The following is a 17,698-nucleotide window of genomic DNA, read 5'->3' as shown; positions in this document are numbered from 1 at the left end:
CGGATCGTCGGATAAACGCGATGGAGCAGCATGAATTGTGATCGAAGGACCGGATGGCTTCTCGTCGGTTCACTTTTCGTTGTTTAAATTCAAGCCATCCAACAATCAAGCGAAGTACGAAGCGCTAATCGCAGGATTAAAGCTAGCCAAGGATTTGGGAGCGAGGAAGCTGAAATACAACACGAACTCGTAGTTGGTAGTGGGACAGGTTTGAGGGGAGTACCAAGTAAAGGACGACCTGTAGCTCCAATACTACCACTGAGTAATAGAGGCGATGAAGGATTTTGAAGAGGTGACTCTACACCATATTCCTCGAGCGAAAAACACCCGAGCCGACCGATTGTCGAAGCTGGCGGAAGGAAAAGAGAAAGGGCAGCTCAAAACAATAATTAGGCAGACTCTAGTCAGACCGTCGGTAGGAGAATGCGCGACTATCGATCGAACGACAAACTGGAGGAGCGAAATAAAAGAGCTCCTAAGGAAGAATAACGAGGGAGAAGAAATCAAACCCAGCAAGCGTAGACGCGCGCTCAGATTTGTAATAATCGGAGAAGACCTATACAAGAGGGGATTCACTGCTCCGTTCCTAAAATGCCTATCGGAGGAAGATGCCTCGTATGTCATGAATGAAGTCCACATCGGGTTTGCGACATGCATACTGGCCGGCGGACGATGAAAGCCTAGATACTTTAAGCAGGGTACTATTGTCGGTTGAAGTAGGTGAGCCAATGCTGAGGAGGGAAATGCATAACTTAGACGTCAACTACGGGCGGATCCAAGAAGAACTCAATTGGACGACCGAGCGGTGAGAGAAGGCGATCGTACGAGCGGAAGCTTGCAAAAGGATGGTGGCCAGGAGATACAACGCGAAGGTAAAGCCAAGGAACTTAGTCAAAGGAGACTTGGTGTGGAGAAATACCAATGACGCACACAAGAAATCCGCTCACGGGAAGTTAGCCCCCAATTAGGAAGGACCATTCCGAGTGACCAAGGAACTAAGCAATGGACTGTACAGGCTGGAGTACCTGAGCGAGAAGGAAATACCCAACACTTGGAACGCCACACACTTAAAAATGTGTTATAGTTGATTGTAAAAACTTTTGCATCAATAAAAATGACGTTTCCTCTGTCTCAATCTTAACTTTGTAAACTTTGCATGAAAGGTCGATAGGCCGAACGTGGCAATCTCTCATGGGTGCTTTAAGGGGGCCTCTGACCAAACACCACTTGTGTTCATTTTCAGTTGAACTTTGTCTCCACCTCTGTGGAGACATCCTCATTTAAGAACAACCGACAAGTCGAACAACTCGTCAGTCAGGTGGCCACACCAAAACCTGGATTAGTAAGTTAAAAGTAAATTAAGATAATACAAGTCAGTAATCAAGTTTAAAAAGCAATTGGGCCATGACTAAGAAACCCTAATCACGGGCCCATACCGAAAACTATAAATAGAGGCCCAAGGTAGGTTGTTAAGGATCTTTAACTCACATTTATTACAACATTTATTGTTACCTACTGATTAGACTTAAACTAACTTAAGCATCAAAGCCTTTTAAACAGGAACCCAAATCGCCTGATCAGCCGAGCAGGAGGAGGAAAAAGACTGAATAGGAGAAAGGATTGGACTCGCTAATGGAGGAGAATATTAGACAAGAGGACTTGAGGGTTATTTGAGTGTTGGCAGTAGGTGCTTGTCCCCTACACTCGAAACAATACATATTTGGCATTTACTTATGTATATATTTATAAGAAAAGAAAAATGGGAACTTAACCATATTGACTTACGATAAACATATAGCATAAGTGAGAATGTTAAACTAAATGAATGTGGAAGAAGGAATCAATATTTTATTGGAAGGGCAAGAAAGAAAAGAATCAATAAAATACTAGGTTTGTAATGCACTATAACTACAATAACTTTGTCTAGGGTCATTTCTTTTCTTTTCTTTTTCTTCAAGTAGGTTTGTTTGAACAAGGGAAGAATATTAGTAGATGCCATTCTTTTTTTCTCTTCAGAGCAAGGGTTTCAAATTTGGATTTTATTTTTTGCTTATTAATTTTCATTTCATGTCTGTTATATTTTCTTACTTTTTTTAGAAGTTGTGTTTGACTTTCTATTAATATAGTGTTTGATTTGTTTATAGTACATGGCCAAGAAATTTGATCTAATAAATGATATTGATGGCAAGCGAGGAACGTTAAAGCTTGGTGTTAGAATAACTGATTTATGGATTGTTCAAAATCGTAGTTCTACTAAGCATATTCGGATGATTCTGGTGCACCATAAGGTATATCATTATGATGAATTTATATAATATGTATCATGTATTATTCGCAATCACTACTATGATGCATGTAGTGTAATGTCATACCTGCTTTTGTTAAGAAGGAAGATGTAAGATTGTGGGAGGATAAATTGGTCGAGGGTCAAACTTATGTTATGCACGATTTCAAAATTCTAAAGAACCAAGGACAATATAGGGTGTGTGAATACCCCTATAAATTAATGTTCATTGGTGCAAAAACTATTAAACCACAAGAAATTGCAAATGTGCCTATCAGAGTGTACAATTTCAAAAGTATAAAGGAAATTGTAGATGGAACCTACTCTACTACTGATATCTTGATTGGTAAGCCTATATTATATTTCTCTACTTATTGTTGTAAAAACTGACAAATCACGAACAGAAAAAGAGTACTTCCTAAGGCGTGTAAATTCACTGCCCTTAAGGACTTATCCGCGGTGTGTTGCGTAAGCCCTCCATAATACAACAGGAACTTCTCAGATCTTCCCGAGGATATCAGAACTAGCAAGAAAGTACTCTTGAAAGAGTATTTAACCTAGATAGTACAAGAAAGAAGGAAAAAATATGAGAGAGAAAAGAGCTTTGAAGAATAAAGGAGAAGATTGAGAGATGGTGTGTGTTTTAGAGAGCAACAAAGCCACCTATTTATAGGTGTGAGTGATGAATGGTGAAGGGGGATGAAATCCATATTGCTTACCAACATTCAAAAGCATATTTGCAACATATATGGGTAGCCATGAATCATAATCATAGCAATAACCATGGAATCAAAACGGAAGCATCTTTGCACACAAGTGAAACTGTAGCAGTAGAAAAATTAAATACCGCTAGAATTATAACAATCCCCGACATATTGTAAAAGATAAGGAAAAAAAGAAAGAAGAAAATATTGGGTCTCATATAAAATGTAATGCGTCAGAGTTGGTATAACAAGCTATATGAACCAATCCAAGATAGATAAACTTAAAACACAATGTAGTTGGTATAGCAAGCTATATGAACCAAATACACTTGATGTGTGTTAGTGGTTATCAATCACAACACACCACCACAATCCTTGTTGTTAACGCTGTGTTGCGCTTACTAGGCCATGCACGTGCCCAATATTCATGGGTGCTTTAGAGATCATGCCAAGATCTCATACAAACGACCCCACTTGACACTCATATAGGTGATTTCATCAAGTGTAGCAGATCAGGAGATCTGCTAGATTCCGTTATGACTTCACATAATCAATGGAAATAGTTCCACTCTTTAGCAGTTGCTTAACCATAGTATGTCTCAATTGTATATGTCTATTCTTTCCATTGTAGTTTTTGTTTTTAGCTATAGCTATTGCCGATTGGCAATCACAATGTATTGATACAGATGGGGTTGGTTTCATTCTTAGAGGAATGTTTGCTAAGAAGTTTTTCAACCACTCAGCCTCACTACCAGCCATTTCGAGAGCAACAAAATCAGATTCCATTGTTGATCTTGCAATAATTGTTTGCTTGGCTGATCTCCATGTAATCGCACCACCCCCAAGTGTGAATACATAACCACTAGTGGACTTTGTCTCATATGAATGAGATATCCAGTTAGCATCATTGTACCATTCTAGTACAATGGGAAATCCACTATATTCAATGGCATAATCCATTGAACCTCTTAAGTATCTCATAAGTCTTGCTAGTGCATCCCAATGTTCTTGATTAGGACATTGAGTGTATCTACTCAGTCTACCTACTGCATAAATAATATCAGGTCTTGAAAAGCTCATTAAGTGCAGTAAGCTCCCAATTATCTAGGCATACTGAGGTTGAGAAACAAATTTTCCTCTATTTTTCATTAATTTAAAGTTAGCATCAAAAGGGGTACTCACTGGTTTAAAGTCATAATATCCTAACTTCCTAAGAAATTTCTCAATGTATTTTTCTTGGGATAGTAATATACTATCTCCCGTCCTTATGATTCTAACACCTAAAATCACATTGGCTTCACCCATGTCTTTCATTTCAAATTTAGATCCTAGAAACAATTTAGTTTTAGAGACATGCACCAAAAATTAACATGTCATCCACATACAAACATATAATGACACATTCACCATTTTCAGATTTAGAGTACACACATTTATCAGTATCATTAGGTGAAAAACCATTACAAAGTAACACATTATCTAGTTTTTCATGCCACTGTTTTGGTGCTTGATTTAACCCATACAAAGATTTTAAGAGTTTGCACACCTTATTTTCTTGACCAGGGACAACACACCCTTCAGGTTGAGTCATATAAATTTCCACCTCTAATTCACCATTCAGAAAAGCATTCTTAACATCCATCTTATGGATCACTAGCTTATGGGTAGCCGCTAGAGCTAACCAAACTCGAATAGATCATAGGGGCAAATGTATTAAAGTAATCTATGTTGGGTTTCTGAGTAAAACCTTTCGCTACTAATCTTGCCTTATATTTATCTGTGGATCCATCAAGGTGATACTTTTTCTTAAAGATCCACTTACAACTAATGGGTTTTATTCCTTTGGGCAAATCTACTAAGGTCCAAGTATTATTTTTCTCAATTCATTCAATTTTAGTCTTAATAGCCTTATCCCATTGTTTTGCATCAAGAGCACTAGTAGCCTCTAAAAAACTTGTTGGATCATTTTCAACTAGATAAGTATAAAAGTCATCTCTAAAGGAAGTTTCTTTCCTTTGCCTTTTACTTCTTCTTAAACCCTCATTCATGGCATCACTATAAGTATCTATAGGTTGTTCAAATGTATCTCTAACCTTTAATAGAAATATATGTTCAAAAAACTTAACATTTTATGTCTCCACAATAGTATTATGTTCAATCGTATCACTTTTAAGAGCAAAAAACCTTATAGGCAACACTATGTTCAGCATAACCCAAGAACATACAATTAGAGGTTTTAGAGCCTATTTGCTTTTCTTTTGATCGGGTAACATTACTTTAGCTAGGCATCCCCACACTCTCACATATTTAAGATTAGGTTGATACCCTCTCCATAACTCATAGGGAGTTTTACCTGTTTTCTTATGAGGTATCCTATTTTGTACAAAACATGCAGTAAGAAGGGCTTCTTCCCAAAGGTTATCAGGTGCATTATAACTAACAAGCATGGCAGTCATCCTTACCTTAAGAGTTCTATTTTTTCTCTCAGCTACTCCATTAGAATCAAGTGAATATGGTGGGTGATGGACGTCCTTGGTGTAGGAGAGGAAGGAGATCCATGGAAGACACCAAAAAGAAGATGAAATGCAGTGAAAATGAAGATAAGAGCAAGAAGAGCTCTAGGCAATGGAGGTTTTTGGTGAAGATGAAGAGTAGAAGTGGAGCTATGGTATGGAAGGTGGCTAGAGGAGATGAAGGAGAAGGTTAGTCATGTGTGCTCTCAAAATAATAGAAGAGTGGAGTGATCTCAACACAAACATTCTATTAGAAATTTCAAGAGTTAAAATGTACAAATGGTCTACTTTTGGCTTTTATATGTGAGCCTAAAAGCTAGACTAATTCTTGGACCTTAGATCAAGCTTGGAGGAGAAGCTTTAATCACCCTTGGATGGTGGCTTGGAGAAGGAGGTATCTTCCTACCCTTTGGATGAAGACTTGGAAAAGAAGACACTCTCTTAGCCCTTGGATGAAGGAGGCACATGGGTGGAGTATGGACTTGGATCCATGGGATGCATGATCCATGAGGTGTAGGAAGGAATGTTGACTTCCACTTAGTCCACCTTTGACCTTTGGTAGCTCATGGCCAAATCTCCTATTGGGCTTAGTCAAGCCCAATTTTATCAATTTAACTACACATTGTTTGACTTATTATTCTAGAGAAACAAGGCCTAAACAATGGCCCACTTTAAATCTATACTACTTCCTTCATGCATAATCTCATATTTTAGAGATTTCTTTAGCCCATGTGAATAATGTAAAAGGCCCATGATTGACTTGATCATCTTGTGAGAGGCCCATGTGAATCTTTCTCATCATGCTTCTAGTGATTGAGCCTTGATGTGGGCTTGGGCTTGTTGATGCACTTGAGCTTGGGCTTGTTGGGGTCACATCATCGCTTCCCCCTTGAAGAGGATTTGCCCTCAAATCTTGGTGGTCACCCTCTTCATCAAAAATACCTACAAAAGGAACCAAATCAGTAATGTTGAAAGTAGGATGCACACCATACTCTTGATGATTAGGAATGGACCATCACCTCGGGGACTAAGTTTGGATTTTCTTATATTAGGAAATCTTTCCTTCCTTAAGTGTAACCAAACTAAATCTCCTTCATTAAAAGACCGAACTCTCTTGCCCTTGTTTTTAGAATGAGCAATCTTTTCAACTTGGGCTTGAATTTGGTGTTTAACCTTCTCATGAAAATCTTTTATGAACTTGGACTTAGAAACCCCTTCTTTATGAACAAAATCAAAAGAAGTTGGAAGAGGTAATAAGTCCAATGATGTGAGAGGGTTAAAACCATAAACTACCTCAAAGGGTGAGAGTTTGGTGGTGCTATGGACCACTCTATTGTAAGAAAATTCAATGTGGGGAAGATACTCATCCCAAGATTTATGATTCCCCTTAAGCAAAACCCTAAGCAATGTGGAAAGGGATGTATTAACTACCTCGGTTTGCCCATCAGTTTGTGGGTGACAATAGGTAGAGAAAGAAAGTTTTGTTCCTAGCCTAGACCACAAGGTCCTCCAAAAATGGCTTAGGAATTTAGCATCCCTATCAGACACAATTGTTTTGGGTAAACCATGGAGGCGAACCACTTCTCTAAAGAACAACCTTGCTATGTTGCTAGCATCATCTACTTTGTGGCATGGTATAAAATGTGCTATTTTAGAAAAACGGTCCACTACCACAAATATAGAGTCAACACCCCTAGATGTCCCTTGGAAGCAACAGGCAAAGGAGTATACATCCCTGTAGGCATTGTGCTAGACTTAGCATGCAAACAATTCAAACAACTAGCGCAATAGTTTTGTATTTCCCTTTTCATATGGGGCCAAAAGAATTTCTCTTTAAGCATGACCAAAGTTTTGGCGACCCCAAAGTGACCCATAAGTCCCCCCTCATGCATTTCTTTGATCAAAAGTTTTCTATGAGAACCTACAGGAATACGTAGGCTGCCTTCTTTGAAAATATATCCATTTGAGAGATAAAAGCCGCCTTGGGACTTAGTGAGACAATCATGATAAATGGTAGTAAAGAAGGGATCATGAATATACAATTCACATATGTTGTCAAATCCAAGAATTTGGGACCCAAGCTTGGCTAAGATAGTATATCTTCTTGATAGTGCATCAACCACCACATTAACTTTCCCTTTCTTGTACTTGATAACATAAGGGAATTGTTCCAAGTACTCAACCCACTTTGCATGCCTTTTATTCAATTTGTGTTGGCTCTTCAAATACTTGAGAGTTTCATGATCACTATGGATAATAAACTCTTTTGTCACAAGATAATGTTCCCAAGTATGAAGAGCTCGCACAAGAGCATATAGCTATTTGTTATAGGTGGGATAGTTACGAGAAGGACCATTTAGTTTTTCACTAAAATAGGCAATTGGATGGCCTTCTTGTAACAAAACCGCACCTATTCCCACCCCAGAAGCATCACATTCTAGCTCAAAAGTTTTCTCAAAGTTTGGAAGAGCAAGAATGGGAGCTTGGGTGAGCCTAGTCTTGATATCATCAAAAGCCTTTTGTTGTCTTTCACCCCACTCAAAAGATATGTCTTTCTTAACAAGTTCATTGAGGGGTGAAGCAATGGTGGAGAATTTGGGGACAAATCTTCTACAAAAACTTGCTAATCCATGAAAACTTCTAATGTCGCCAACATTCTTTGGCACAAGCCATTCTTGGATGGCCTTGATTTTTGCAGGGTCAACATGCACCCCACTCTTATTGACCACAAATCCCAAAAAGATGACACTCTCTACACAGAAAGTGCACTTGTTAATGTTAGCATAGAGTTGGTGATCTCGAAGAAGAGATAACACAACTTTAAGATGACCCACATGAAGCTTAGAGCTTGTACTATACACCAAGATGTCATCAAAATAGACAACAACAAACTTGCCTATACAATCTCGCAAGACATGATTCATTAGGCGCATGAATGTACTAGGAGTATTGGTTAGACCAAAGGGCATGACTAACCATTCATATAGACCAAATTTTGTTTTGAAAGCAGTTTTCCACTCATCACCTTTTTGAATACGAATTTGGTGATAACCACTTTTGAGGTCTATTTTTGAAAATATTTGTGCTCCATGTTATTCATCCAACATATCATCTAGTCTTGGGATTGGGTGCCTATATTTTATGGTGATGTTGTTGATAGCCCTACAATCACAGCACATACGCCACTTTCCATCTTTCTTGGGCACCAACAAGACAGGCACAACACAAGGACTTAAACTTTTTTGAACTCATCCCTTGTCTAGCAACTCATTCACTTGAGTTTCTATATCCTTGGTCTCAATTGGGTTTGTCCTATAGGCGGGTCTACTAAGAAGACTTGCCCCTGGGACAAAATCAATTTGGTGTTCAATCCCTTTAAAAGGTGGGAGACCATGAGGGCCATCCTTTGTAAAAATATCTTGAAATTCATGAAGGAGAGCATGAATGGAAGGAGGTAGATCCTTAAGAGAAGGATGTTCAAGACAAGTAAGGATTGCTTGACAAAGTAAGAGGAAGGGAGGTTGCTCATTATGAAGAGTGTGCAAAAGAGTTTTATGAGTTAAAAGAACTTCATGAGCAACATCCTTAGAAGAAGAAACTTCCTCTACCTTTGTCTTGTCCTTAGAATCTTTAGAAGCATTAGAGTTCTTGGAACTCTCTTCCTCTCTCCTAGCTCGCATTTGAACTTGATCACTAGCAACTTGGCTAGGAGTGAGGGGATGCAACACAAAAGTTTTTGAATGATGTTGGAGGGTGATCTCATTGGTGTGGCCATTGTGTAAGGTTTTATGATCAAATTGCCAAGGCCTCCCCAAGAGAATATGGCAAGCTTCCATTGGGATTACATCACATAAAACTTTATCTTTAAATTTCCCAATGGAGAACTTGACTTTTACTTGATGTTCAACTTTGAGATCCCCATCTTCATTAAGCCAATGAAGTTTGTAAGGTTTGGGATGGGGTAACAAAGTCAAATTCAACTTCTCAACCAATCTTGTGCTACAACAATTGCAACAAGACCCACTATCAATGATCAAAGAACAAGTGTTTTTCAAAACCTCACATCTTGTGTGGAAAATATTTTCTCTTTGATCATTGAGAGGAATGCTAGGTTGGTTATTGAGAAGCCTCCTAATCATCAAAAGTTTCCCTTCATTTGGATATGAATGTTCTTGAGAATCAATAGAATGAGAAGTGTCGGAGTCACTTGAAGATGACTCCTCTTGGCTAGTGTAGAGGTCTTTGCCCTTAAGCACAATGGTGTGTTTGGTAGGGCATTGAGCGGCCACATGACCTCTACCTAGACACTTGAAACATTTGATGTCACTACCTCTTTTGTTGGTGGAGGATTCACCCTTGTCACTTACCTTTGTAAGGCTCTTATGAGTGGACTCTTTTTCTTTTGAAAAATCTTTCTTTTGAAAATCACTTTTAGAAAAAGAGGGAGAATCCTTGCGAGAAGGACGTCTCAAAAGTTGTTGCTCCACCTTGATGCTCATTTGAACAAGATCATTAAAATTGCGGTAGGGGAGCAACTCAACTTTATCTCTTATGTTGTAATTGAGTCCACTTAAGAACCTAGCAATGGTAAGTTCCTTTTCTTCTTCAATTCTGGCTCTCATGATGTAGAGCTCCATCTTTTGTCTATACTCTTCTATAGACATAGATCTTTGATGGAGCCTTTGGAGCTTGTCCAAGAGCTCCCTTTTGTATTAGGAGGGAACATGGCGGGCATGAAGGGCTTCCCTAAGATCATTCCAATACTCAATATCATGTAGCCCTTTTCTCCTTCTTTGGAGGACTAAGGAAGTCCACCAATTAAGAGCATGCCCTTGAAAGCTAAGAGTAGCTAGAGACACATGCCTCTCTTCCTCCACAACATGACTCTCAAACAATTGTTCTACTTTGGCAACCCAATCAAGAAAAACCTCAACATTATCCTTTCCATAGAAATTAGGCAAATCAATTTTGACTTCCTTTGGGTGAGGATGTATGCGCATTTGCCTTCTTACACGAGGCGATTGTCTAAGGTTAATGCGCTCATCTTCCTCCTCTTCAAAATCATACTCATGCCTTGAAGGGGCACGAGAAGGCCTATGAGAGGCACGGGTATTATGGTTGGGAGGGATAAGTTGATTGGCAATTAATTGAAGATTGGCTTGCATGGAAGCCATTTTAATTTTAAGGTCCCTAACCTCTTAAGAGAGATTATTTAGGACTCTAGGATCAACCTCAACCTCCTCATCACCACTTGTGTGGAGGTTGTTTTCATCAACTTGTTGTTGATGTTGGGTACTAGCACGAGTAGCCTTTCTAATGCTCATGGTGATTGAAAGAACTTAGAACTTTAACAAAATGGTGAAATAAGAAACCAAGCACAAGTAGACCTCCAGGTTAGGCGAGGTGAGTCTAAAAGACTTGTTAAGTACCAAGGCCAATCCTTGCCAAGATGTACTTGCAAAAGGTTTCAAAGATCACACAATTGTCTAAGGTTAAGTAAGTAGAATCACTTGAGACACTAAGCACAAATAAACACAAACAAGACTCAAAGAAAAGAAAAGACTAACACTAAAAACGGACCCCTAAATGGCAAAAATTTTAGAGACTTTGGTCTCACAAATTAAAACCACTAAGTGTCTAATCTATGCGGCCTAAAAGCAAGGTGAGAAAGCACTTAGAACTTTCAATTGAGAACTTGAAAGCAAATTTGGTTCACTAATTTGGTACTCAAAATGAAGCAACCTCAAGCCACTTAATATCTCAAATTTTGATGCTCAAAAGATGCAATTTCACAATCAAGGAGGCTTCAAAATGGTACCAAATAAGATGTGCCAAAAAGAAGTACAAAGAAATAAAGCCCAAAAAAATAAGAAACAATGCAACTCCAAATGTGCTACCAAAGTGATGCCAATTTGCACAAAATCAAGAGCCAAGAGCTTGGCTTGTAGGCTCCTTTTGATTTGAACAAAGACCACCACCAAGTAAGGCACTTGTAAGCACCTTAAGCCACCAAAATGAAGTGCAAAACAACAACTATAGCCTTGGTTTTAAGGCCAAAACAGCCACCAAACCTGCACCAAAAAAACAAAATAGCAAGAAAACTATACCAAGCAATGGAGTTAGCACACACTCTCAAATGATTAGGTCCAAAACTCTCAATAGGTGAGGAAAAGGATAAGCACACAAGCTAAAATTCTACTTCAATATCCACCACCTAAGACGCTACCAAATCATAGAAACCATTTTAAACTTCATAGCATCATCAATCACAACCAATAACCAAGAATCAAGTATATGAACCCAAACAAAGGAGAAAGCAAGAAAAGCTAATTAGAAATGTTAAACCAAAAGAGAATTGAAATGAAACATGACTAGAAAGAGATTCAAGAAGTGACAAGCAAGAAATTAAAGGTTGGAAAGAAAGGGAAGCACCACAAAAAGGAACCTAGAAATGCACTAGAATAGATGAAAAAAAAACTGAAAACAGAGAAGAAAAAGTGCTCAGAAACAACCACTGTACTCATTGCAATTTTGTGCCAAATTGAGGGAATAAATTCCACTTCTATTGAAGGCAAACTCAAGCCAATATAGAGTACACAATCAAGGAATCAATTAGAATAACAAAGAGCACTTAAAAGCACCACAAATCGCACAAAACAGCAGTAAAACATAAAATTCCTGAGACCACTGCGCTAGAAAACGTGAAAATTTGCCTCAACTTCGCCGATTTTTCATTTTTTTGTACTCAACATTTTTGAATGATTATTTTTTTGTATTTTTCGTCTTTATGTTAGCTAAATAAGGAAAAATTCAGATTAAAATTTGGACTAGGCAGTGAGTCATGAAAAATCTCAAACAGTAGGTGTGCGTGCAGTGAAAACTGGAAAAACAGACTAGAGCAGAATTGCTCACGGAAATTGTAAGATGTTCTATGAAAATTCAAGATGAATGAACTTGATTATGATCTAAAATCAAGTATGAATCATAGAAGAACATCTTAAACACTCAAAAGCACAATCCAATCGGTGAAATTGACAAAAAACAGTGAGACCATTGCCTTACACATCCACAAGCATCATTGGAAGTTCATAGCTCATTTTGTGTGATGTAGGACTTGGTTCTCATCAAGCAAATGCATAATTCAGCCATATGAACGAAAATTAAGATGTATGAAAGTGCTAAAACATGACTTAAGACAAAACACAACATAAGGAACTGAAAATTAAAAGATGCACCGATTAAAATGAAGAAAAACAAGGAAGAAAAGAACAAGTGCTGGAAAATGAAAATGGAACCTAAAACAGATTTGCACCAATGAAGCAAGTAGTACTACAAGATGAATCAATGGAGATTCATGTAGCCTCAATGTCAAACGGTGGAGAGCACAAGAACATGAAAAAAACAGCAGCAAAATTGAAGAAAACAGTGGAGAAGAGAGACAAAACGGAAATTGAAAACAAGAGACAAGTATGGACCAAGAACCTTACCCAAACCAAGAGAATGGATGCACCAAAAGCTTGGATGGCTCTAGATACCAATTGATGGATGTCCTTGGTGTAGGAGAGGAAGGAGATCCATGGAAGACACAAAAAAAAAGATGAAATGCAGCGGAAATGAAGATATGAGCAAGAAGAGCTCTAGGCAATGGAGGTTTTTGGTGAAGATGAAGAGTAGAAATGGAGCTATGGTATGGGGGGTGGCTAGAGGAGATGAAGGAGAAGGTTAGCCATGTGTGCTCTCAAAATAATAGAAGAGTGGAGCGATCTCAACACAAACATTCTATTAGAAATTTCAAGAGTTAAAATGTACAAATGGTCTACTTTTGGCTTTTATATATGAGCCTAAAAGCTAGACTAATTCTTGGCCCTTAGACCAACCTTGGAGGAGAAGCTTTAATCATCACCCTTGGATGGTGGCTTGGAGAAGGAGGCATCTTCCTAGCCTTTGGATGAAGACTTGGAAAAGAAGACACTCTCTTAGCCCTTGGATGAAGGAGGCACATGGGTGGAGTGTGGACTTGGCTCCATGGGATGCATGATCCATGAGGTGTAGGAAGGAATGTTGACTTCCACTTAGTCCACCTTTGACCTTTGGTAGCTCATGGCCAAATCTCCTATTGGGCTTAGTCAAGCCCAATTTTATCAATTTAACTACACATTGTTTGACTTATTATTCTAGAAAAACAAGGCCTAAACAATGGCCCAATTTAAATCTATACTACTTCTTTCATGCATAATCTCATATTTTAGAGATTTCTTTAGCCCATGTGAATAATGTAAAAAGCCCATGATTGACTTGATCATCTTGTGAGAGGCCCATGTGAATCTTTCTCATCATGCTTCTAGTGATTGGGCCTTGATGTGGGTTTGGGCTTATTGATGCACTTGAGCTTGGGCTTGTTGGGGTCACATCAGTGGGGTTACTTCATGGATAATACCTTCTTTCACACAAAAGTCATTAAACAACACATATTCACCACCTCTATCTGATTTAATCCTCCTAATTTTCTTATTCAATTGATTTTCTACTTCCGCTTTATATGTTAAAAATACATCAAAAGCTTCATCCTTACGTTTGATTAAGTACACTTTGGTGTATCTAGAAAAATAATCTATAAAGGTTACAAAATAACTTTTACCACCTTTTGACATGGTTTATTTTAAATCAGCTAAATCAGTATGAATTAACCCTAACAATTCTATTTGACGTTCTATAAGATAACATGTTTTCTTAGTTATTTTGGATTTTACACATATATCATATTTACCACTTTGTTTCTCATACATATTAATTAGTCCTAATCGTTGCAATTTCATAACATACGAGGAATTCACATGTCCTAATCTAGCATGCCACATATCTTATGAGTCAACGATATAAGCAGAAGAACATGATTCATTTATAATTTCTGAAATATTGAGTACAAAGAGACCTAGATCACAATATCCCTTCCCCATAAAAACATTATTTTTTGTCATTGCAATCTTGTCAGATTCGAATGACACTTTAACCCCCACTTTTCCCAGTAGTGCTATAGAGGTTAGATTAACTCTGATAGAGGGCACATGTAGCACATCACTCAAGGCCAGGGTCTTCCTAGATGTGAGTTATAGAAGAACCTTTCCTTTTCCAAGGACTGAAGTTGTCCTGGAATCACCAAGATAAACATGTTCTTCTTCATCCCCTACACTAGTGTAGGAGGTAAAAACACTCCTATTTACACAGATGTGCTTGGTAGCACCAGCGTCTACCACCCACTTGCTCACATTGGTCATTAGATTTACTTGAGAAATGACCGCAATTATATTATCTTCCCCTTGTGCTATATTTGCCCTAAGAGGATTGTTGTTTCTTGCTCTGCGCCTGCACTGAGGTGCATGATGGCCTGGCTTCCCATATAGAAGCAATTACCCTTTTTCTTAAAGACGAGGTTAGAGCCATTGGGATAGGAATTTTGAAAGTTATTTTTCCTTTTGTGATCAGGTTTGTTCTCGTACTTTTTTGAAGCAGGTTTGTCTTCTACCACGTTTGCCTTTGCAGATAGTACTTGGGCCTTTGCAGTAGCACACTTCTTCCTGTTGGTATCTTGAATTATGATGTGTGTAATGAGCTCTTGAAGTGTCATTTGCTTGTGTCTGTGTTTCAATTATTGTTTATAGTCAGTCTAGGACGACGACAATTTCTCGATCAAAAGTTCTGAAACAAACTCATTAAGCAGAAGTATGTTTTCTGTTTTGATATCTTCAAGTAGCTTGTGATATTCGTTGATTTGAATCTTGATGTCTTTATCTTCGATCATCTCCCAACGATAGTAATTCCTTATGACGAATCTTTGTCGGACAATGTCTTCAGTAGTATATTTCAGAATCAACGAATTCCAAATTTCTTTTGCTTCCTTATATGAGCAGTACACATCGAACAAATCATTAGACAAGGCACTAAGTAAGGTGTGTGGACATACCTTGTTTGCATGAGTCCAATCTTCCACTTGTTTAGCACCAGATTCGTCAGGTTTTGAAGTTGAGAGAGCCATAACTACGTCATACATGTTTAAAAGAGTAGACACACATTCTTGCCAAAGTCAGAAATTCTGCCCAAAGAATACCTCAATTTTTGATACATCCGGAAATGTTTTCGCAAAGATGGTGTGAGTTCCGAAAATTTTTTGATTCTCCAAAGTAGTAGATTTGTTGTTATTGTCAGCCATAAGTCCTTAATATTGTTGTAAAAACTGACAAATCACGAACAAAAAAAGAGTACTTCTTAAGGCATGTAAATTCACTGCCCTTAAAGACTTATCCGCGATGTGTTATGCAAGCCCCCTAGGATACAAGAACTTCTCAGATCTTCACAAGGATCTCAGAACTAGCAAGAAAGTACTTTTGAAATAGTATTTAACCCAGATAGTGGAAGAAAGAAGGAAGAAATATGAGAGAGAAGAGAGCTTTGAAGAATGAAGGAGAAGATTGAGAGATGGTGTGTGTTTTGGAGAGCACCAAAGCCACCTATTTATAGGTGTGAGTGATGAATGGTGAAGAGGGTTGAAATCCATATTGCTCACCAACGTTCAAAAGCAGATTTGCAATGTATATGGGTAGCCATGAATCATAATCATTGCAATAACCATGGAATCAAAACGGAAGCCTCTTTGCACCACAAGTGAAACTACAACAGCGTTTGGTGTCATGATTCTAAGATATAACACTTATTACCCATTACTCTAAACACGATTATGTTATGATAACTAATGAGTTTGGTGTCATGATTCTAAGATATAATTGGTGTTGTGGACAATGTTAAAAATAGACTCGACTCAAACTATGTGTTCTTTAATGTCATGAATCTAAGGTAATTAATATTAGTTGTTTCAAAAATTGGAGCTGTAACAATAATTATTTAATGTGGTTTACTTCATGAATTTGTAGTGTCAATGTAATTGGATGCACCTTATGGGATAACTATGCAACCAAATTTTTAAGCCATTGGAACGAAAAACAAAATTCTGATACAAAGTCATTTTGACTCAAGCAAATATCAAAGCACCATTAGGTAATTCAATGTTTCATTCATTTGTATATGAATAATGTTTCAATTACTTAAATAATTATTGAATTATAACATATGTTTAGGAATGTTGCTTGTTTCTATATCTAACTCATGACATGGGTCCAAGTTGTTTAGGGATGATGATATACTAGAGATAAGGGAATTCAAGGAGAAATATATAGGGTATGTGTGAATTTGTATTCTTATATTTATATTTATTGTACATGGGTCAAATTAACATAATGAAGGGTGATAATTATATATATATATATATATATATATATATATATATATATGTGTGTGTGTGTGTGTGTGTGTGTGTGTGTGTTAATGTATAATTATTTGTATGATATTTGGTAGAATGGCTTTGTCTGAGATTAGTCAAAGTCAGCATCAAACTCAAATGCCTACATCTTCCCAGTATAGCAAACAAGAAAGATTTATGTTTAAAGCGACAATGAAAAGTATCTCATAGATCGATGCCATAAAAGAGGAGTGTATGAAGTACATATTAATTATGATACATAATTTCAAATAATTAAGATTATTCTGACTTTTCTATTGGCTTATTTTAATACGAGATGACTTGTGTTACTGTGGGTACTACAATTAAATTTAATTTAGGTGATGATGGTTGTAGTTATTTTGCATGCACGGACTGTAACAGAAAAACTAATCAAGTAGGTGCTTTCAAGTGCAATAAATGTGACAAATACAACGACAATTTTGTTCTCAAGTTAGTACATTAGTATATTATGACAATTACTTAATTTAAAATCGTATTTAGATACTATCATGTGAAATTAAATGTTATTAATAAAGTTTACTCTTTACGTACAAGTTGGAAGTTCAAGTTTGTTATGGAAAGGATTATGCTAACTTTGTTCTTTGGGATCAAGATTGTGCAACAATTATCGGAATGTCAGCTGCAAATTTGAGAAAGTCTATGATTGAGGTTATTAGCCTACCTTTTATCTTTGTTGTTTATATATAGATATTTATAATATACTAAAACCATTTCTATTTACTACATCTTTATATTTTAACTTTAGGTTGGTGAGGATGATCCTAAGTGCTTTCCAAATGATTTAGATGTAATTTTAGGGTGTACTTTGGCATTTAAGGTTAAAGTTCAATCACGTAGCATATCT

Source organism: Vigna unguiculata, chromosome 10 (assembly GCF_037176805.1).
Source record: "Vigna unguiculata cultivar grain cowpea cultivar isolate G323 ecotype 2 chromosome 10, ASM3717680v1, whole genome shotgun sequence".
In the NCBI taxonomy this organism is placed as follows: Eukaryota; Viridiplantae; Streptophyta; class Magnoliopsida; order Fabales; family Fabaceae; genus Vigna; species Vigna unguiculata.
The sequence above is the reverse complement of the archived record's forward strand: the minus strand, read 5'-3'. Positions refer to the sequence as shown.